Source organism: Gadus morhua, unplaced genomic scaffold, assembly GCF_902167405.1.
Source record: "Gadus morhua unplaced genomic scaffold, gadMor3.0, whole genome shotgun sequence".
NCBI classification, from domain to species: Eukaryota; Metazoa; Chordata; class Actinopteri; order Gadiformes; family Gadidae; genus Gadus; species Gadus morhua.
Window position 1 is genome coordinate 170,037 of NW_021964148.1, and position 23,964 is coordinate 194,000.

Below are 23,964 nucleotides of genomic sequence, written 5' to 3' on the forward strand. Positions count from 1 at the left end.
GCTCCAGACATCCACCCACACGCTCCAGACATCCACCCACACGCTCCAGACATCCACCCACACGCTCCAGACATCCACCCACACGCTCCAGACATCCACCCACACGCACTTCCGCTGCAGACAGAAACATCCACCCACACTCCGGAAATTGCGTGCTGGTGGATGTCTGGAGCGCGAGTTGCACATTATTCAACAGCGCCCCCTCGGGTCACACTTTTCGGTGGGTCGCAGAATTCGGTGTAACAACGGGACTCACTGCACGAAGATGTGACACGTTCGGCTCTGCTGCACTTGGAGGTTATGGTAGGTGAATATTCAAAACACAGCGATACAATTATAAATGCACGAGACTTGCATTTCTTTACCGATCTATTAGTTTCTGATGTCTCTGCCCATGATTTCAATTTATTACACAGGGGAAGAGCATATTTGTGGCTGATCTCAATGCTGTTCCGACTTGGCGATATCCAACAGCATGTGACCCACTTTCAAGTTTACCTGTAAGTCTATTATGCCCTACTGGTTTCAATTTAAATGATAAACTCAGGGAACTTAAAACCACACCCATTTACAATAAATGCATAAATCAGAAGAATCGGGAACAGAAGTTGCAGGACAATTGTTATTCTAAAAATTCTGTCTATATATTCTTCCTGTATTTTCACAGTTTATTTTCAACTTTTTTCCTTATTGTTAGGATGATGTTTACTTCAGAGACGCTGTTGTAATTCCTGTTTGGAAACCTGGACATTTCTTGTTATCTGTAAGTAGCGATACTAACTATGACGTGACTTTCATTACGCAAATTATGAAATTACGAAAATAGACCAAACTACCTCTTGCACACTGAGTGTACTCCAAATTGTACTTATTTAATGCACATTGTGGTATCGTTTAGCACAACTGCTCTACTTTTTTTTTTCTAAACTTTCATTTAATGTTCTGCAAAATAATCAGTAGGCCTATTCCATATTAGACTGTTCAGTGATTGAGTTGGTATTGTGTTGTGTTGTCTTGTCATCTCACGCAATGTTATGTAATTGTCATTAACTGCAATCATAGGTTTTGAACACATGCCAGAGAGAGATATTCTTTCTGGATTCCAAATGTGAACATGCACAGTTTGGATTTGGCGATCTAGAAATGAGAGAACTGTTGAGGTCACTGACACAAACTTGCATGATGGTTCTTATTGATGTTCCTGATTGATGCAGTTTCAATGCCTTTCTGTTTGTTCCAAAATATTCTAATCTGTATAGCAGCCATTTTATGGTGCTGCTTATATATTACATGAATATTGGATATCAACTTAACCTTAGAATTTAACAAGAAATGTCCACACACTGTGAACTCCTAAACTTACAATAAATTAAAACCGCTAAGTGAGTTTATATAATGGTACCATAAAAAGCCTGCTGAAATGGTGTGTGTGACTGCATGAAGATCTTGTTCCTGACTAAATAGATTGCGTCATCTGTGCGGTACATGAAAAACTGCCATATTTTGCATGATTGATATGCTCTAAATTCTGCTGTCTGTTCCATTTTAGAAACCTTTGTCAGTCTCTCAGCCCTGGGCCATGGAAAGAGACGACTGGTTTGGACATCGAGGTAAATATATTGTTGTTTAATGATTCTGTGAAACTAGAAGTACAAATACTAACTCATTTCTGACATGATAGGGCTTTCCACGGCAAAAGTATGGTATCGACTGTGGCATCTTCATGTTGATGGTAGGTGTGACTATTAGGCGGATTTATTTACTCTTTGTGCTTAAAAAATATTAACATAAAATTATTGTTTTATTTACAGTAGGCCTATGCCCTTTACAAAGTCATGGATGCACCCTTTGACTTCACTGTTGTAAGTTCCCTTGCTTATTCAAAGCTATCTAAAAAGTTATTTTATATTATGGCTGATATATATTTTTTCTATTTTATTAGACTGATATGCCATCGTTGAGAAAATGGTGGTATATCATGCTGATTGAAAATCTTGGCCTTGGAAGGTAAGGCCAAATTATGTTCACCTTTGTTTGACTAAGAAATGATTACACATGAGTGTTTCTGTTGTATTTGTAGTGTATTAATTTCTCTTTCTTCCTTTAATTCTTAATATTTGAGCCATGGCAAACTCTTTGCCCACTGGACTGACACATCTAAGGCTCTTCTTCGGGGTGAGGTGCCACCAGTTTTTAAACTGAAGAAGAGAAGGCGAGATGACATTCATGAGGTACGTTTTTATTTATATATTTTTAATGCTGTTAATGTTAAGTTGCATTTGTTTGATCTTTTTTTGTTCATTTACTCCTACAACAATCTTTAATTTCCCTGAATCTTCCACCATTCAGTCATGACAATAATCTTTTGTAAAAAATGTGCCATCCTCCTAGGTGTGATGGTGTTTCATTGTTTTAAGTATTTAAAGAGGACAAAATTATTCTGGTGTTCAACTCACTCAGTGTTCAACAGTTTCAGGTCCTCCTCTCTGTAGACAGACTTACCCCCTCCAGTTATGTTTTCCACCACAGTGCCGTTGTGTCTAATTTGACGTGTTATTATCTGGATGGGCTTGTCTGCAGTCCGGGGTGTAGAACCTTACAGTTCCAAGTCTTAGTTTAAGTAACTAACTGGTTGCAAAAATAATATAATTTAATATAAAATGATTCCAACTTGGTGGCATTTCATTTTCCATTAAACAGGGGCCACTTGACAACATTGTGGCTGGAGTTGCCTGGCTGCGTCAGAATGCAGGTTTGCTCAGGGGGAAGGTGGTTGAGCCCACATTTCCGAATATGGACGCAAAAGAACAGCAGGAGCTCCTGGAAAGGATACGTTCTTCAACTGATGAAGAAGAAAAGTATCCCTTGCTCTTCACATTTGATTTTCAGGAAGACATGGAGGTCTTCCTTAACATGGCAGCTGAGGAGGATCTTCGGGTCAACGCCATGTTTCTGGGTCGCTGGGTGGACAGCCAGTGACATTGCTGTGTGTGTGTGTGTGTGTGTGTGTGTGTGTGTGTGTGTGTGTGTGTGTGTGTGTGTGTGTGTGTGTGTGTGTGTGTTTGTGTGTGTGTGTGTGTGTGTGTGTGTGTGTGTGTGTGTGTGTGTGTGTGTGTGTGTGTGTGTGTGTGTGTGTGTGTGTGTGTGTGTGTGTGTGAGAGGGGCTAATACTGTGTGCATGTGTGTGTTTTGTTCAGATGTGCAGCAAGAGAGGTTGGACTTGGAGTGACGCGAGTCGGTTGAGTGATGTGTGATAAATCTGCGTTAGGTTAGCGAAAGTGGCTGCGGAGAAGAGGGGGGCAAGAAGGCCAAAATTAACTTTGTTATTATTATGGTTTTTGTGGTATTCTGGTATTGTTCTGGTTAATAATATGTATCTATTTGTTAACGTGGCCAAGTTTTCATGCCAGATTGTGGTTCTAACTAGGCCTAATATAATCTATGAGGTAGCCTATCTATTTGTTTTCATTTTTTGATGCGACGGAGATCCATTTTCAAGGACTTGGTGTATTTTGTTGTGTTGAGAATACAATGACTCAATGACGCACCTGCGAGTGCATGACATTATTCCTCAACTGTTAGTAAACAACGGTAAACTTTATAACGTGTGGCTGTGTGTCTCTCCAACCTAACATATGTTTACTATTTTTTCTGGGTACATCCCCATTCACGAGGCTTGAGTAGGCTAATTTCTTGCGATGTTGACTAAATAAGTGTGGGTTGTTCGAAAGCGCCCACCAGAGCCCCCCCCCCGCCGCTTTTTTTCTACTCGTCCTCAGCGCTCCGGGAGCTCCCACTTGACAAATTAAGCACTGGTTGTAAGCACTTTCCACCCTTTTCAGTGGAGGAATTGGACTCCCCAAGCCAGGTTATACTTAAAAGGAGCAAGTAAGTTACATATTAATTTGGTCTTTCGACCTGTAGCATATAAACTAAATGAAGCAACTGTCCCATATTCCAATAACTGCATTTGAAGTAGACATTGAGACTATAGGACAGTGATCATGATTTGTCTCAATATCAGAATAACAACAATGGTTCAAATAGCAATGGCTGGTGGAATGGCCATGAAGTAGGTCTGTAGATATGCAGTGTAAGCTTGTCCAGGTCCTGCAAGTCAGGATGTAGGCTATGAATCTGAATGAATAGTAGGTAAAAGTGGCCATCTCCAAAATGCACCAGAATACAGGAAATCAAATCTATTATATTCAAAAAAATTTATGAGGGGGGGGGATGTGATCAACATTTTTGATCACCAGCCGCCCCTGATATACACACACAATATTGTTCCCATTTCCTTCACTTTGCTCTTGTTCTTCCAGTTGGACACACACACACACACACACACACACATTCTTGTCGTCTCACTCATTGTTTAACAAAAAAACTGACGGATGGACAGACGGACAGACAGGGTCAAAGGTCAAAGCTCTAGGTGTTCGAGGAGTATCTCATTGTTCTTTAGGAGTAGGTCCTAGACTTTAACGCATAAACTGTAATCCCTGGTCACTTACCTCCATCTAGTGAACGAGACAAACCAATGCATTCACCTCATGAAGTAACAACAACCATTAGTCCGACACTCACAAACCATTAAAGAGCAGTGATTTTGACCTCAAATCAAATGGAAATGCAATCAATGGAACCCGAAGACTATTGTTAGCAGAAGTAAAGTGCTTTAGTGTTTCATCGTGGACATGCCCTTTGTTTTTTGTTCTGTAGGCATGTCCAAACTATTCCACAAAGGGCCGAGTGGCTGAAGGTATTCTTTCCAACCGAGCTTGCCTTGTGCTACTGATCAAAACAGGACGATACAAAAAAAAGCCTATAGTGCAATTAAACGATGAACATATAAAACATACTAATATGAAAAAATCATATTAGGTGACTTCAATTCTAATTGGCTGGATCGCTCCTCTCAAAAAGATCGGAACCTCTTTAACAGCATAAATCTAACTCAACTCATAACTGAACCCACTAGAGTCGGTCCCAGTTCTTCTTCTTTGCTTGATTGGATTTTAGTTTCCCATCCTGGCAGAATTGTACAATCTGGGGTCTTACCTGACTCTTTTAGTGACCACTCTATTATTTTTTGTATTTGGAAAATCAAAGTGCCTCATCTTCCTCCTAAAATGATTAAAGTAAGTGTAGCTCCTCCCGGTAGTAAAGCATGAGACTCGAGCTCGTTTAAGAACAGGGTTTATTCACAGTCACCGACCGACCCGTGAGAACTAAAGAAAGTGAAAGTTAACAAATAGTCCGGTAAATACATGCTAATTCAGAACTTGCAGCTTAATGTTATTACACATACACACCAATAAAAAACACACCTCGTAGGCTGCACACTACCAAAAGGGCTGAATCTTGTATTTTCTTCTGTCTTCGTCTTCTTTGTTTACATGTAATGTCTTAACTCTTTATCTTAAATCAACTTTACCGAGTGTGGAGACAACCGACCGTGTTGTTTCTCCCTTGCCATGCTCTGCCAGGTGGTGTGTCGCTAAGTTGTGCCGTGTGGAAACAAATACAAAACAATGCCCCCTCAAACTGAAAGGCAGGTAGGAACTAAAAAAATAAATAAATGAGAATTAATTAAACTGACATATAGGCAGTTACACTCCCACCAAATCACGAGTGATTTTCTTTGAACCATTTATGGGAGACATATAGTGTTTGTGAACATTACTTTCAAATATTATCATGTAACAAATCAATAATAATCAACAAGGCCAGCTAATAACACAGAGTGAGAGAATGGTACACTGTGGTCTTTAGTCTGCTTCCAACAGTGTGACGTCTTCTGAATAGGCCTCTCCAGGTAGACTGGTTTGGAAGTGCGTCTTCCCATTTTATCCAGCGTTGGATCACTGAGTAATAACTTGAGTGTCCTCACTCTCCCATCCTTCCCAGGATGAACTTGCATGACCTTGGCCAACTTCCATTTGTTTCGTGGCATCCCATCATCCTTCAGAAGAACAATGTCGTTGACCTGTGCATCTGGGGGGGGGTCTCCTTCAGACCACTAGGGGGGGGGGGGGTCTCCTTCAGACCACTAGGGGGGGGGAGGGGGTCTCCTTCAGACCACTAGGGGGGGGGGGGGTCTACTTCAGACCACTAGGGGGGGGAGGGATCTCCTTCAGACCACTAGGGGGGGGGAGGGGTCTACTTCAGACCACTAGGGGGGGGGAGGGGTCTACTTCAGACCACTAGGGGGGGGGGGGTCTACTTCAGACCACTAGGGGGGGGGGGGTCTCCTTCAGACCACTAGGGGGGGGGGGGGGTCTACTTCAGACCACTAGGGGGGGGGGGGGGGTCTCCTTCAGACCACTAGGGGGGGGGGGGGGGGGGGGCTACTTCAGACCACTAGGGGGGGACGGGTGGTCTACTTCAGACCAATAGGGGGGGGGGGGTCTCCTTCAGACCACTGGGGGGGGGGGGGTCTACTTCAGACCACTAGGGGGGGGGGGGTCTCCTTCAGACCACTAGGGGGGGGGGGGGGGGGTCTACTTCAGACCACTAGGGGGGAGGGGTGGTCTTCTTCAGACCACTGGGGGGGGGGGGGGGTCTACTTCAGACCACTAGGGGGGGGGGGGTCTCCTTCAGACCACTAGGGGGGGGGGGGGGGGTCTACTTCAGACCACTAGGGGGGGGGAGGGGTGGTCTCCTTCAGACCACTTAGTAATTTGTTCATGCAGCAAGCTGTTTGGACACTCTTCACTCAGCACTCCTTTAGCATCCTTAATGACTGCTTTCCACTTGTCGTTGCTCTTGATGAAACGGTGTTGAACCCTTGTAACTTGCTCTTTGTGCAACTCTTGGCCCTTTTCCGTCAACTTGCGAGCTCTTTGACTTCTTTGTGGCTCTGGCGAAGAAGCCTGGTTAGCAGCTTCGATGCCTTCAGATGCTTGTGGTTGCATGTCCGTTCCATGCTGCTGTATGTCTTCACCACCACCATTTCTGTCACTCTCAGAGAAAGACTGTATGTGTGACATTTTACTTTGATTACTTCAGTTAGATTTAAATGTGATACTACTCTTAGCCTTGTAGTTACTTATGGCATGGCCAAATAATCTTAGTGTAGCTGAATCAAAACTCAGTTTTAACATGTAGCAATGGTTATGCCTTTCTGTTCAATAGTTTAGCTTATTCACTTATACTCTTATTACCACCAGTGAGTTAACTCTAGCCCAGGTAAGTTAGAAATGTAATAAACACTTGCAATGCACCTTTAAATTACTGTGGTGCTGTTACCTTAATATTACCATTACTTGTTTGACAGAATTTTTTACAGTGTAACTATCATTAACACTACTTGGTTTGACACAATTTTTACAGTGTAATTATCGATAAACACAATCTCAATATCGGCGCGATTTGCATCAATGAATGTCAACAGACTTCAACAGTGAAAGGTAAGTACAACTTGAAAATGCAAAAACGTTTCAGTCTCTTGTGAAAAGCACTCAAAGTCTCTTATTCACACAAATCCACACGATAGCACCTTAAGCCTCCTGGCTGCTTCCTTGGTTGCTGTGAGGACGGCAATAAACGGCGCACCCGCCACGTGGAGAGGCTTCATCCCGACCGTGGATCACCGTGCTCCAGCTGCGTTTTTCTCGGCTACTCACGCGAAGCAGTCGAGTTCTCACTGTAGCTCCTCCCGGTAGTAAAGCATGAGAGTCGAGCTCGTTTAAGAACAGGGTTTATTCACAGTCACCGACCGACCCGTGAGAACTAGAGAAAGTGAAAGTTAACAAATAGTCCGGTAAATACATGCTAATTCAGAACTTGCAGCTTAATGTTATTACACATACACACCAATAAAAAACACACCTCGTAGGCTGCACACTACCAAAAGGGCTGAATCTTGTATTTTCTTCTGTCTTCGTCTTCTTTGTTTACATGTAATGTCTTAACTCTTTATCTTAAATCAACTTTACCGAGTGTGGAGACAACCGACCGTGTTGTTTCTCCCTTGCCATGCTCTGCCAGGTGGTGTGTCGCTAAGTTGTGCCGTGTGGAAACAAATACAAAACAATGCCCCCTCAAACTGAAAGGCAGGTAGGAACTAAAAAAATAAATAAATGAGAATTAATTAAACTGACATGTAGGCAGTTACAGTAAGACAATTTTATAAAATTAACCCTGAACACTTCACTCAGGATATACTAAATATAAATTGGGAGAGATTCAAATTAATCCCATCTGTTGAAGATGCTTAGTAGTATATAATAGACACCCCCTGGGTATGTTTATGAAAATAGCAACTTCCGGTTGGGGGGAGGGGGGGGGTGTTTATGACAGCACTTCCGGTTGGTGTTGTTATGTCATGTATAACGTCTGCGTTGCGCCTGTAGGGGTCGCAGGGTGCTGGGATCTGTAAGGGCATTGGGTGTGCACTTAGGGGGCTTGTGAGCTTGTATTGTGGGTGTGTACCTCAAATAGTTTAAAAAGGGGTGAGACGACTGCTGTAGGGTCATAGCATTCAAAAGATTGTCGTCAGTGTTCTTTTCGTTCAACATGGACTGCTCATCAGAAGATACCCAAGGATCAAACAGCGCTAACTGGATGTATAGGGACCCTCGCACCCTGTCGCCACTGTCTTCACCCGCCAAGGACTACTCTGCATCGAGCATTGTGGACGGTGAAAGCCAGTTGTCTGAGGGTATGTCCGGCTTTAGTACACCTGTGTCTAACTATGTCAATAGGTGTGGTGATGCGGCACTGCTAAATGCTCCGCTCAAAAAGACGAGGCCTGTTTCAGACTTGAGAGACCGGACTGCTGGGGATTCATTCACACACGTTGGCGAATACGGCTTGGAGTACGTAATATCAAGGGTCGATGGATGGATCATTTTGAAAGTTAAAGATTGTGCCGGGTAGCATTAGAAAATGTTGCTCCGGGTAGGAAATGAGTCCTTAGCCCATGTGAAGGAGTTCAAGTACCTCGGGGTCTTGTTCGCGAGTGAGGGTACTATGGAGCGTGAGATTGGCCAGAGAATCGGAGCAGCGGGGGCGGTATTGCGTTCGCTTTACCGCACCGTTGTAACGAAAAGAGAGCTGAGCCGCAAGGCAAAGCTCTCGATCTACCGGTCGATCTTCGTTCCTATCCTCACCTATGGTCATGAGGGCTGGGTGATGACCGAAAGGACGAGATCGCGGGTACAAGCGGCCGAGATGAGTTTTCTCAGAAGGGTGGCTGGCGTCTCCCTTAGGGATAGGGTGAGAAGCTCAGCCATCCGTGAGGAACTAGGATTAGAGCAGCTGCTCCTTTACTTAGAAAGGAGTCAGTTGAGGTGTTTCGGGCATCTGGTAAGGATGCCCACTGGGCGCCTTCCTTGGGAGGTGTTTCAGACACGTCCAGTGGGGAGGAGACCTCGGGGAAGAACCAGGACTAGGTGGAGAGATTATATCTCAACACTGGCCTGGGAACGCCTCGGGATCCCCCCGTCAGAGCTGGTCAATGTGGCCCGGGAAAGGGAAGTCTGGGGCCCCCTGCTTGAGCTGCTCCCCCCGCGACCCGACCCCGGATAAGCGGATGAGGATGAGGATGAGGATGAGGAGGAAGATTGTGCTACATAGTGGCAGTTGAACGTTCATGAGTGGAATTTTTTCTTTGAGATTTTATGCCCCATGCTAGACGGTGTCAGGGGCACTTGGCATGTAGGAACCCATGTATTCCATTGGACTTTTATGCATGAATCGAGGATTCATCGCATGGATGCAAACCATCATACGAAGAGACCCCAGGAGTTCATTTTTTCAGCCGCAGTGTTGATACAGATGAGATACCACAGTGCTATGATATGCATTGCATCGGTAGCTCCCCTCTACGCAACAGTGGTTTAAAAGCTGCTGATTATTTTGATAATGTCTTTTTCATACAGTGGGCTGATTTGTCATCGCTACGTGGAATTTTTGCAGAGATTGATTCATTGGTTAAGACGAATGAAGAGCCAGGGCGCACATCTGATGAATACAGAATGCGCCTGTTTGAGCCGACTGGTAATGATGAGGGGGTATATGGTGTGTTTGAGTATGTTTAGGGGTATGTTAGTGTGGCGGGGCTAAGACTGAGTAATGCGGACAACGCCACCCCTAGGACAAGAGCAGGGGCACTCTATTTTACTCTAGAAACGCACGCACAGGCTTGACTTACAGGTATAAAAATATATTCTTTATTCTCATTTAATTAAAAGTTAGTCGCTGTAGGTCGTCAATACAATAGGACGCCTATTAGTACATAAAACAAAAACAAGGGGGGGGGGGGGCCCCGCTAGCCGGTGGTCACAATTAGTCTACCAGCACAAATCTCAAAGTCCACCGACTAGGGGGAAAGAAAGAAACAAAAAAGAACACATGAAGCAAACAACCAAACGAACAGAAATACAAAACGCGTCCTAGAAGCAGCACCTGCACACGTATCTCATTCACCCCAATCACAACGACGCTGAAGTTGGCATCCGATTCGCAGCATCCGATTCGGCTTGAAAACCACTTAGAATTTTCTAATTGGTCCTGATTGAAAACCACTACACCTAGACTCTTCAAATTTGGACTACATTATCACAGTGAGGCTATACATTATGTAAAACATAGTTTCAGATTTGTCAAACCTTTACCCTATTTGTGAAAATGCAATACAGGCTTATTTTAATGCTTTTTAGGGGTCTAGACCGCATTGCATTTTCACAAATAGGTTAAAGGTTTCACAAATCTGAAACTATGTTTTACATAATGTATAGCCTCACTGTGATAATTTAGTCCAGATCTGAAGAGTCTAGGTGTAGTGGTTTTTAATCAGGATCAGTTCTAATGCGGTCTGGACCCCTAAAAAGCATTACAATGTGCCTTTATTGCATTTTCACAAATAGGGTAAAGGTTTCACAAATCTGAAACTATGTTTTACATAATGTATAGCCTCACTGTGATAATTTAGTCCAGATTTGAAGAGTCTAGGTGTAGTGGTTTTCAATCAGGACCCGTTCTAATGCAGTCTGGACCCCTAAAAAGCATTAAAATGAACCTGTATTGCATTTTCACAAATAGAAAAAAGGTTTCACAAATCTGTAACTATGTTTATTATAATGTATAGCCTCACTCTGATAATTTAGTCCAGATTTGAAGAGTCTAGGTGTGGTGGTTTTCAATCAGGACCGATTTAAAGTGGACCAGCTGCTGAATCGGATGCTGCGATTCGGATGCCAACTTCAGCGTCGTCCAATCACAAGAACAGCAGCCGACACTCGGATTGCCGGTAGCGTCTATAAACAAAAAGGAAACGAGAGACCCAGTTGCATGATCCATACATATTCGGTTCATAGGCTAACTATTTACCACGCCACAACCGGATTAATAAAACGCCTATTCAATACAGCACAGCCAAAACATACCTTGTTCCTTCTCCCATCGGGATCGCTGAACGCAGACCCAGGCTCGTCACTCGCACAGACAGTGTCACCGTCGGCGAGCACTCAACGACCACTAGCCCAACGGAAACACAACTAAATCCCCCGTAGTGCACTGGCCAAGTAACTATCCTAATTCCCCAATGAGGTAGTTAAGACATACCTTGCGCTGCGACCCACACCTCTAGACACTGCTGCTACCGGCATGAGGACCCCGTGTGCCTTACCGGCATGAGGACCCCGGGTGCCTGACCGGCATGAGGACCCCGGGTGCATTTACACCTGCCTGATCGCAACCGCCCACCTGTCCCACCCCTATTAGGTGACGTCAGCGGTACGGGGAAAGAGAACGTGTAGCAGGGAACATCAGCACGAGACAGAGAGAGAAGACCTAATCCCACAGGCCACATTAGCATTAGAAAATGTCTTGGAGGTATAAGAAAGTGGGCTACATGCTAGTATTACTAAGTGTGTTTTTGATAGGTTGTGTATAATATGCTCGTTGTGTGTTTTGTTTTTGTTCATATTCTAATGGTATATTCTGATACGCTATGCAGCACAGGACAATGATGAACATGTACAAAGTGGGGGCGTGGCTATGGAGGCTGGTGATTTAAAGGCTGTACAACCCGTACACCACTGGCTTCAGGAGTATGCTGTCTATCTGGCCGGATTGAAGCTGTCCTTCCTACACATCGGAGAGGACAGTGAGCTGGAGGTGGACACTGCTATGAGAGATGACGGATGGCCTGTATCAACACAGATCCGGTTAAACCCTGCGGTGCTGGGTGTTCTGCGATTTACCACTGGTATCTGCGTGGTAGCCATCATCAAACATCAGAAGCAAGCGGACTGCTGGGGGTGCCAAAGTGAATGCCCAAGTCAACGACGCCATTACTGCCTGCATGGATCGACACATCATCACTACGAATCCCATTACGATACCATACGTGATGTATTGGATAGACCCCCATTCCTGCTACTTCTAGAAACTGTTTTAAAGAAGACTATAGGGTTGACTGTGTCCCCAGGAATAATCAATGGTGTGGTCGATTGTTTTCTATGTGATTTATTGGGCGACACCTATGATACCGAAAAACTGGACGAAATAACCAGCGAAGGTGTGTCCGATACACATCTGTATTTGATATATGAAGCCACACGAATGTGGCGTACAACATTGTCATTCGGTAATACAAGGCCTGGTGTCAAGCGTCGTTTATAATGGGGGTGTTGTTTTCTTATGCATATGATGCGGATAGCAAGTATGTATCAGATAGACTAGCCGTTTTGATGTATGCTGCCATAGAAAATGATACGTTTGTCCATCATAATGCTTACATCAAATGTATGTATAAGGGTTGGAATGATTTGGTCATGAAATTCTTGTATGATAACCCTACTGATCAAATGTTAGCTGAAATATTTACCCATTTCCCCGATGGGGACTGTTTTACCGTCGGACATGTCATGTGTATATGTGCTTTTGTATCGGATGTCTTGAAGTTGAATAATCCCTCAAACGCAGAGGGTATTAGAACTGCTCGCATGATGTCTTGTAAAATGGTGCAGAAAAATAAAACTGCCTGTAAACTTTATCTGCGCATTGTATCGCGTGGCCAGACATTTTAAATAAAAGGATGGATAACTCTGATCAGTGTTTCAGTATTCGTTTTTTGTTGCAGTCATACGACATGGATAAACTGATGCATAAGACTTATTATGACCCCGCCGGACCAGGGGGTTACGGAGGTATCAATAAGCTACGAACAGCCCTAGCGCATAGTGAGGGTGTAGTACCTCCTCTAAAATATATCAAGAAATGGCTGCTGAAACAGGATCCCTACACTCTGCATGTACCTGCACCGATACATTTCCGCCGAAATAGAGCATTGGTTAGTGGGGTAGATAGACAGTTCCAGGCTGATTTAGTGGATATGTCAGAGTACGCACCCGAAAATGATGGTGTGCATTTTCTGTTGACGTGCATCGATGTATTCTCAAAACATGCATGGGTTCGTCCATTACCGTCCAAGAGGGCTATCGACGTCGCTAAAGCTTTTGGTGATATTCTCAGCGAAGGGCGTATCCCCGATAAATTGCAGACTGACGCTGGTAAATTTTATAACAAGATCTTTCAGCGTTTGATGGAGCGGCACAACGTCAAACATTTCTCTACATCTAACGAGACCAAGGCCAGCATAGTGGAGCGCTTCAACAGGACTCTGAAAACCCGCATGTGGAGATATTTAACAGCTGCCAACTCCAAACGATATGTGGATAAACTACAGGATATGGTCCATGCTTATAACCAGTGGCGGCCGGTCAATAGGGGGCGCTAGGGCGCCGCCCCCATCAAAATTTCAGGAAAAAAGTATAGACACAGTAAGCATAAATTACATAATAAAAAGTAATTACCACGTCTGTTCAGTGTTCACTCATACAATGGGTTTTACTTTTAAATTTTTATGCCTTTCCATTCAATATTGGGTTTATTCTGGGTTGTTTCATGCATTTCAATAGCGAGGGGCGCCGGCCAAATGAGTGTGTATGTGGCCTCTTAAACTTTTGGCTTCCATGTGACTTCATGCTGGTCTCTAATTGGTCACTTCAAGATTCTCCTCCGGGCGCAGCTCTCTGCGCCCCTGGCCAATCAGCGTGCTTGGGCTCATTTTTCATCCAGTCTGATTGAATGAAAAATGTCAGTCAAAGTCACTCCCCTGGCAACGGAGCCGTGCCTGTCACTCAAAGAGCGACAGACACGCCCACGCGCACACGGAGCAGACAGAAAAAAACAACAACGAGAAGACAGGAGGAGACATGGCGACAGCAAACGAAAATTCGGTTGTTTCGTTACGCAGTAATCCTTCCTCGAGGCGTTCGGTGGAGGGAAAAAAAAGAATAAAGGAGCTTGGACCGGAGCAGCCTGATATACAAATCCAGCAGCAAGCAAGTGACAGGGGAAGGAGTTACACTAGAGGCTTCTCCCGTTTGTGTTACACCAAACACAGTTGGCTAGCTGGATGTGGAGTTAGCAATGCTCTCTATTGCTTTCCATGCTTGCTTTTTCAAAGTGTTGGCAGTGGCACTGAAGCTCTGTGGAGAACAACTGGGGTCAGAGACCTGAAACATCTCTCTGAAAAATGCAAACGGCATGAAAGTAGCCGTAGCCACCTTGACAACAGCATGAAGCTACAGTTTTTTGGCCGAGTTAGCATTGAAACACCATGACCCGAGAGAGGCTGAATGCACTGGCCATGCTCTCCATGGAAAAGAGACTTGTTTGTGAAATGACAGATTTCAATCAGAAAGTCATTGAAAAATTTGCTGGCCTGAAGGAGAGGAGAGCAAAATTTATGTTCAAGTAGTTTGTTGTGTTGTAATCCCCGCCCGCCAGTGCGCCCCCCCAGATTTTTTTAGCACCAGCCGCCACTGCTTATAACCATTCATACCATAGATCGATAAAAATGACCCCGGTCAGTGTTGATAAAAATAATGAGAAAACTGTTTAATATGCTATACAAAACCACTCAAGAGCCGATGGTGGTGTTTAGATATGATGTTGGTGACACGGTTAGAATTTCAAAAGCCAGAGCTACATTTCGAAAGGGGTATGAGCAGACATTTACAGATGAATATTTTGTAATATCGCAGCGCATAGCAAGGTGTCCTCCAGTCTATAAGCTGCAAGACTATGCAGGTGCCCCTGTCCATGGAACATTTTACGAGAAAGAGCTGCAAAAAGTTATAGTGTCTAAAAACAAAGTGTATAAAATAGAAAAGATTATAGATAGAAAAAGGGCGGGGTCTAAGAATCTATTATATGTCAAATGGCTGGGATGGCCGGATGCCTTCAATTCATGGGTAGCTGAAAAGACACTAGTCGACGCGTAAGAGACATACAACCCAGTATATCCAGAGTGTACTATGGATAAGGAGGTGTCTGGGGGTTTCTATGTGACTCTGGCGAGTAATGCATCGGCAGGGATCTACCCACAAAATAAGATATGGAATTTTAGAACTAAATTAGCAAAATCTATACACACCAAGCAGCCCTATGAAGTAGGCCTAATTGAAGCTCAGTACCCATGCAGCTGGAATAGTTTTCCTACCGAGGACGCTACGATGACCGTTCACGATGGTAAAACGGGTCATAGGACATCATGTCTATTAGTTGGTGGGCTTTATGAGAGTATCGGATCGTTATTACTACAAATCAACAAGACTTGGGCCAAATATGATACTGGCGGTAGAGTTATACTACATCATGAAGGTATTAGAAACCGCATTTATGTAGAAGGAGACGAACACCTAGCTATCGTCTTTAGAGGAAAACTGGCTGCTATGCTGGGTTTCGATTCAGGGGTCAAGCTACCAGCCCATAAATCGTATGCAACATACGCCCCCCATCCCACCGATATTCACGGGGGGTGTTACAACATGTTCATATATAGCGACATTGTCGACCATCAGTTGGTCGGAGATAGCTATGTCCCCCTGCTAAGGAGTATTAATATAACCGACACCAGCAGGAGACACTGCATTCACATGTTCGACAAGCCGCATTACGTACACGTAGCCCGAGACCCTCTTGGAGATATTGAAATCGATCTAAAGTCTGACCAGAATACAAATATAAAATTCACATATGGTAAAGTGATACTCAAGCTGCATTTTAGACCTGTAAAACAGTAGAATTCATAGCTCTATCTAGGGATGAGGGGGTACAGACCGCCTTACGACGAGAACAAATATGTTCAGTATTATTTAAACCAAGCAGGGAGTGGGCTACCTGGCTATGAGGGTAGCAGCACACAATATGGAGCCGGCATCGGAGGGATGTTCCGCAGCCTCTTTAGAATGGCTATTCCGGCTATTCCGCATCTGAAGACTGCTGCTAAACATATTATAGGTGACGTTATGACCAACATAGCCCATGCTGCATCTACGCCCAAACAGCAGGGGTCAGGCATGAGGGTATATGCCAGAAGAGCAACAAAGTATCCTCCTATAGGGGCTGGGCGTACCCGTGCACCGGCACGACGTCATAAACAGAATAAAAGATCGGCACCCATCAAAAAGAGAGCAAAACCTAAAAGGATCAGGAAGGTGTCAAACCGTCGTTTTAGAGGGGCGGCTAACGATATATTCATCTAGTATAGCAGGGGGCTGAATAACAATGGCGTTGCTACATAACATGTCAGACGAATGTATTAAGAGCGAACTGGATCTCTTCTCCCTGCCGATGACGCAGACTTCGATAGAAAAAAGTACATATATTGAAATACCCCCGCTATCGGCGCTAACAGATGGTAGCCCCATAGAGTTCTTTGTATCGGCCAGTAGCGAAGACTATATAGACCTAAACAATACATATTTACACCTGAGGATCAAGATTACTAATCCTGATGGAACAGACTCCGGCGGCACCCGTGGGACTGATTAACTATCCAGGATGCACGTTATTCTCCCAAGTAGATATTACTCTGGGTGATAGGCTTATCACCCAGTCGTCAAACACCTATCCGTACAGAGGCATTATAGAATGCTTGCTAAACTATGGAAACGGGACATTAGACACCCAATTTGGATGTGGTCTATTCCAGAAAGACACTCACGGTCATATGGACGATATTCTTCCTGGAGGCCTCAATCTAGGCTTAACGACTAGGAGCGAATATACGGGTCGAAGTCGTATCGTCGAACTGATATCCCCTATACACGTCGATATGTTTTTTCAGGAGAAACTGTTGATTAACGGAGTTGATCTACGCATGAGATTCATTAGAGCAAAAAATAATTTCTGTCTGATGTCCGATGGTGCTGTGGAATACCGTGTATCTATAGTGTCTGCAAATGTTTTCATTAAAAAGGTAGCGATAGCACCAGGCATCAAGCTGGCCCATGCCAGGGCATTAAACCAAGCTAACGTCAAATACCCCGTTGATAGGGTGTGTCTAAAGAATGTATCCATCGCTGCTGGCAGCAGAATATGCACCCAGGATAATCTATTTCTAGGACAAATACCCAAGATGGTTATTATAGGTTTTGTGAATAACGAAGCATTCACAGGGAGTTATGCTAGGAATCCTTTCAGTTTCCAGCATTTCGGCATTGAGTTTTTATCCCTATACTGCGACGGTCAGGCCTATCCTGCTAAACCCTTTCAGCCTGACTTTAGAAATGGCCTCTATACCAGAGAATATTTTCAACTCATTCAGGCTACAGGTCGTCAGCTCAAAGATAGAGAAATAGCTATTAATCATAAGGAATTCGGAGATGGGTATGCATTATTTTGTTTCAACCTTGAGGCGGACGAGGGTTGTGGACAACATGTATCGCTAGTCCGAACAGGGAATGTGAGGCTAGAAGCACGATTCAGAGCAGCGCTGGCTACAACGGTCAATTTGATATGTTATGCAGTTTATGATTCTGTTATAGAGATATCAAATAGACGGCAGGTGTTGTTGGACTATTACTGAAAAGACGTTGCGATATGAATACTATAGAGCTGACAGCAGTGTGTCAGAAAATGGCACACAAGGCTTATTTTCTTGGTGCGTTGCCGTGTAATCATCTACCCCGGGAAATTCGTCAGAGGCCTGCAATGCTGGTGATCAACACCGAACCTTCACACATGGCCGGGGCCCATTGGCTAGCTATATATATTACGGCTGAGAGCCAGGGATACTTTTTCGACTCCTACGGCAACCCTCCCTCATACTCTGAGTTTCCTGAGACCATACAGCGTTTTCTCGATCAGCACTGTATAGATGTAGTTCATTCTACACAACAGGTCCAAGATCCATCAAGTACCGCATGTGGGCAACATTGTGTTTTTTTCTTGTTTAATATGCAAAAAGGTGTATTCTATCAAAAGTTTTTAAAAAATACGGAGATAATCTACCCCGTAATGATGAAAAGGTTTATGACTTTGTGGGCCGTGTACAACCTAGTGTCTGTAATGAACATGATATGTCATGTGTGCAGTCATGCATATGCGGATGTAACATGTAACATGTGTTGTGTTTGGTATGATAATAAAAAATAAAACAATGATTTGATTACATTTCCAGTCGTACTGTTTTTCTTTTATTTTTACGGCTATAACATATACATAAAGATACATAAGAAAATCAAAATGGTATCCACTCGACCATAGGCATTCCAGGGGAGGTAATAGACGGCAATGTCTGATTACGTTTCCTCCTTTTACCAGATGAGACAGGCATAGCTGCCGTCGCATAGTCATCCTTAGTTTAGGGCGTATACTTATACATGTCTACAGTTTGTCTGAGCTGTTTATTAGGGATAGCCGATAGCGGTATATTATTACTGGCTAAAAATTTCAGAAATACTTTCCATCCCTGTGGTCTGACAGATTCGACAACATGGTATGGGGCGGTAACATTCTTTAACAGATCAAACATATGGGAGCCCTTAATAGTTTCGCCTTGTAAAACGAGCTCCCCCTTGTCCGTCCATGAGACATTTTTTGATTTCTTTAAAGAGTCCAGGATATGTCTGGTGTTGCTCTTGCTTCTGACGGGTATATGTTTCATTATATCCTTATAAATTTGATCGCCGATGCCATCATCGTCATCAACACCATGCTGTGCCGCCACAGGTGTATGAACTGGGCCCCCATCCGCAAGTGACAGAGTTAATTCTCGACAGCTCACGCTGTCCTTGTTTCACCATGGATAGATAACGCTGCAGGACCGCTCCGTACCTGGCAGCTTTTCATATAGGTCTGTATTGGGAGTGTTCAACACCATCGCAATGGCCTTATCCAGCTCATTTTCAGCAGTCTGTCTAACAGAATCCCTGGGTAGGGTATGCTTTAAGGCATCGACTTGATGTTGAGGAACTAGATACATCTTGTGCGTATGATCCATTATAATCACCCACCTCTTGAGAACAGGCTTGTAAACAACGGTACGGTCACAGACAGCAGGGGTAGAAGAAATCCACCAGTCTGATTAATTAGTCTTTTCTTTCTAGATATTAGCACATTTTTATTGGCGAGTATTCTGAGGTCCTTCTTTCGTCTACGCAATTTCGTATGCTGACGGGGGGTTAGTGGTATTTTGTCTTGTTTTGCCAAATGTTCAAGGCTATTTCACACAGTGAGTTGATAAAGTCGGTGTTGGCTGTCCTGAGGATAGCTTTACGCTGTGCTGGAGGTGCTTTATATAGTTGCTTAAGACGTTCACGATTTCTGCTTATACGTGAGGACATGGTCTTTTGGGGATATCACTTTGCTCTCTGAGTGTATACAACATGCCGGTCCGACAATATATCTGTTCTAAGTCTCATGTTGTCTGGGGTCATGGCTTTAAAGTCTACAAGCAGATACCCATAAGGCATGTCGGTAGCATCGTTAAAGGCTTCTAGAAAATATTTTGTCTTACACGGAAACATCTGTTTGGCTATCAGCATAATCTGATATTTGTCACGTGGGTTCTTAAACAAAACCATGTAATTGGTATTTAGACTAATTGTACGGCTGGTTTTACCCTGCATGAATAAATTCTGGACCAGATACATACAACTGGGATTACGATGGTGTACATATTTGGTAAAAACGTACTGAACCTCTAAATTATTGCATGCGTCGTTCATCAAGTCGTCAATAATGAGCAGATTTCTAGTATGGACTGGTAAGACTGTATCATCGCATAGAGATTTGGGGATCCCTTCTATAAAGTGAATGTTCCTTATTTTAAGCAGATCATCGTATATGGGCTGCCAGCAGGAATAAATATATACTATATTTTCAATCTTTTCTGAGAATAACCGATCCATATTTTCAATGACTGTTTTGACAAAGTAGGTTTTGCCGCTGTTTGACGGTCCCGATACTACCATGCTGAACGGGTGCTGTAGCCTAGGATCAAACGTAGCGTGTGCAACAGCCATCTCTGCGGTCTGTGTGCATCCCCTCTGACGGACGGCTGCCTTGTGACCATAGAACCGTGAAACATGTGACGGTTAACATTCTTTATTAACACATGCATGATTATTAACACAGTCATTCATCATTAATGCATGACGCATATAAAAGTATATACAGATACATTATGATACATATACATTTTAACATGTGAATCCTGTATATATACCCCCTAAAATACAGAATGATTCAAATAAAAAGATTAAAAGGAGAAGAACACATGGATCAATTTGAAAACAATAAATCAATACAAAATAGTTGATAACATGATTATAGTATAGTATGAATTGATTTTCTTAACACAATATGCATACCACATCAAAATACAAAATGAATAATAAAAAAGATATAAAAAAAAATATATATATGTGGAAGAAGAAGAAGAAAAACAGGGATCATTTGGCCACTATAAAACAAAATGGTTAATAGCCGTAAGGAAGCGTGGCGTAGTCGGGAAAAACCCTGCGTTTGTTGTAAACCACCCTAAGTCGTTTAACCACAGTAGCGTTTTTAAGCAGAAGCTTATTCTTATTCCTTTGAATGGTATCTACCGTGGTGGTGATGTCGCGGGTTTGCGGTCGATTGTTGACAAAATCATCTATTAGACATTTCAGTGTCTGCTGGGTGACCACTTTAGCATTTGCTGCATTTAAAGTCACCCCTTTGCATTTGACTACAGACTTGTGCTGACGTGTGTGGTAGGCATAGCTTTTAGGACCTGTTGAGACATATTCGCTAATGTAATCCTCCTGCTCGGTACCATACCGATCGCCATCATTTATCTCGTCGGTCAAGTCGCCCAGATAAGGACCTAAAGGGGGTACCCAATCACCCTCCTTAGAAACAAAAATGATGCTGTCTGTGTCACAATAGAGGATACGCTCCTGTAATTTGTCTAGAAGGTCATAGAGCATGAGCCTGGCATGGGCCGTAGTCACAGCCCCCACAATCACGTTAACATCCCGAGCCCTTTCGAGACGGGCATCTTTGTGTTTCCATTGTACAAGGGCCACCTCATCAGAAACAAAACAAAAGTGGCTAATGTGATAGCTGTCGCTGAACATGAGCTGGGTGAACCTTTCAGGTGCAGCAATTAGCTCACAAGTGGGTAGGTCTGGGCGTAGCGAAAAACGACCCCACAGGCTGTTGAGAATCAACTTGTTGCAATTACGCATGGCTTTGTTAACGCTCATGTTGTCGTGATCCAGCTGTATGCCTTCCTTAACCAGATAGTTTTGCACATACGCCTGCTGTTTCTCCACAGTATCCACTGTGCTGGGGTATCCTGAAGCCTCCTGTTTACGCTTGAGAAACGTTTTGACATACCCTTTAAACAGAGACTTTGACCACTTGGGGTAGTGCCATACTTCATGCATCTGTATTATCACGTACCTCTTTTCTACGGCCTTTTCTACCTCTAAAGTCACCCATGTACCTGTCAGAGCCCTTTCATCATCGCCGTGAAGACATGCGTCTGTCTGATTGAGCTCAGTGGCGCATGTACCACAGAGGGGAAACATCAGCTTCCCATGACACCTGTAAGGGAGCACAGGATGGTAAAGACCTCTGGGGGGCAACACAGTGCATTTGACGATGCCGAAATACCCATCCAAAGGACCAAAATTCCTGAAAATGATCTTGGGGTGTCCTATAGGATATGGACAGCGGGCCTGTACTGTGGGGTAGAGAGAGGTAAAGTCATAGTAGCGTATTTTTTCACCGGGCTCGGCCTTGTGGTACATTTTGATGGCATTGGTGCGACCCCCATAGAGAGAGTCGCGAGGATCAATCCTGGGTTGTATCTTCAGAGTAGCCAAGAATGCCTGCACTGCAGCATCTGTCTTTTTCAGTCTGTGCCACTCACACTCCCACATGACTACAACTCTTAAACCATGATCTCTTTTGAGGGCCGTGACTTTGAGGTGAAACTGCAACCATAATTCACCATAGGTCTTTTTGACGACAGGATTCTTATGACCAGCGTTGTAGCACCGTTCACACCCATGATAAAAGCATCCTGCAAATTCATAGGCTGTGTTTATAGCAGGTGCATATCCATCTAGGAAGAATGGACCATATTCAGCCTCCCCGTGCTTGAGAGCGTGCTGAATCTCCAGGTTATTGGAGTGGGATAGATATTCAAGCCACTGGATGGATGCACATGAGAACGACTTTTGCTTTTTCCGATAGACCCCCTCGTAGGTCAATGCCAAGATGTTTTTTTTCAAGAACGACTTTTTGAAGGTGGCCATGCACGCCGAAGCCAGAGTGGCATATGCAAAGGGGTCTATAGTTGCACACTCTATGACATTTTCCCTGTAGATCCCACACGCCGTGCGCAGGATCCTCACATCGTTGACACAGTAGCGGCGCAGCTGTTTCTGAATGTCAAATTTTTTGTCCCTTACAGATCTGTACCATATAGCGAAATCTGTCTTTTGATCGCTAGTCATGGAATCATAACCATAATATGAGATCTCAGGGTATGCACCAACATAAGACTCGTTGGCCCGTGTGTTAAATTTATGAGGAAAATGACCTTTCGCCATATCTTCAAAATCCAACGCCTCCGGTGCTTTAGCCAACCGCATGGGCAAAAAGCTAAATGAGTCGACCAATCTCTGGCTGTAGGCATCATCGCGCATCATAACGACTCTGCTACCCTTCATGACTATAAAGGGTATAATACCCTGCTTGGTCATGTATTCCAGAACGAGATAGCTGTCGAAGCCCGATGCGTTGTGTGCAATGAATGTAAACAACCTATAAGCCCCTGTTCTGTAGCGTCTCACAAACTCTCCCACGCAATCTGTACCGCTAGCATACCATTCCTCGCCTTCAGAAGTCTTAGCAGCCACAAAGTTTGCTTCGTGTCGACCCTCATGCACGCGCGTTTCGAAATCATAAAATATGTAATCATCAGATAAACGGCTATTATCAGCATCATCATCATCTACAGGTGCAGCCGTCGTATAACGGTTCCCCCGACCTTTGCGTCGACCCTTGCGCTTGCGTTTCTTAAGGCGGTCGTACGGCTGAATAAAACATTCATGCACAGTGTCGCTGAGTATCGGTTCACCGCAGTGATGACACTTTGACACGCTGCATACATGCCCCTTATAGGCCTTCTCCTCCTCCTCCTCCTCCTCCCCCTCCTCCTCCCCCTCCTCCTCCTCCTCCTCCTCCTCCTCCCCCTCCTCCTCCCCCCTCTTCTTTTTCTTCTACGGTATGATATACTGTCTACAACACTGATTACAGTATTTGATCTTTTCACATGGTATCATTTTATGTACGGCAGAATGTTGCTTATGTATGGCGTAGCAGACCTGCGAGCGGCATATACAACTACAGCCCGTGCACTTTAGAGTACGACCTCCCAGGCTATCGCACACTGTCAGACACACATTGCAATGGATCGGGCATTTGTGGAATAGAATGGCCTCGTGGGCCTTGTAGCAATATTCACACACATATCGCGTACCAAAGAAAGCCGTGCGGTTCACTATACAATGATAATGGTTATCATGCAGGTACAACCATATTGTTTTAGGATGTTGGCCCATATGCGTCTGGAACATCTCCAGCTTCTTGAATGCATCA

The 23,964-nt window shown here is 44.0% G+C and overlaps 4 long non-coding RNA genes across 4 annotated transcripts; 3 read left to right on the forward strand and 1 right to left on the reverse strand.

Annotated features, from left to right (window-relative positions):
* The first annotated feature begins 100 nt into the window (after positions 1–100).
* On the forward strand, positions 101–1,737 carry LOC115539309 (uncharacterized). The gene is made up of 5 exons (XR_003975825.1): positions 101–303; positions 417–500; positions 698–763; positions 1,550–1,610; positions 1,682–1,737. It is a non-coding gene; the product is annotated as an uncharacterized LOC115539309 (long non-coding RNA).
* A 92-nt stretch (positions 1,738–1,829) lies between these two features.
* Positions 1,830–3,027, forward strand: LOC115539306 (uncharacterized). The gene is made up of 4 exons (XR_003975822.1): positions 1,830–1,862; positions 1,943–2,007; positions 2,123–2,231; positions 2,701–3,027. It is a non-coding gene; the product is annotated as an uncharacterized LOC115539306 (long non-coding RNA).
* A 2,159-nt stretch (positions 3,028–5,186) lies between these two features.
* Positions 5,187–5,577, reverse strand: LOC115539305 (uncharacterized). The gene is made up of 2 exons (XR_003975821.1): positions 5,331–5,577; positions 5,187–5,231 (listed from the first exon to the last, which is right to left on the reverse strand). It is a non-coding gene; the product is annotated as an uncharacterized LOC115539305 (long non-coding RNA).
* Positions 5,578–8,625: 3,048 nt separating this feature from the next.
* Positions 8,626–13,062, forward strand: LOC115539307 (uncharacterized). The gene is made up of 2 exons (XR_003975823.1): positions 8,626–8,665; positions 11,966–13,062. It is a non-coding gene; the product is annotated as an uncharacterized LOC115539307 (long non-coding RNA).
* The last annotated feature ends 10,902 nt before the right edge of the window (positions 13,063–23,964 follow it).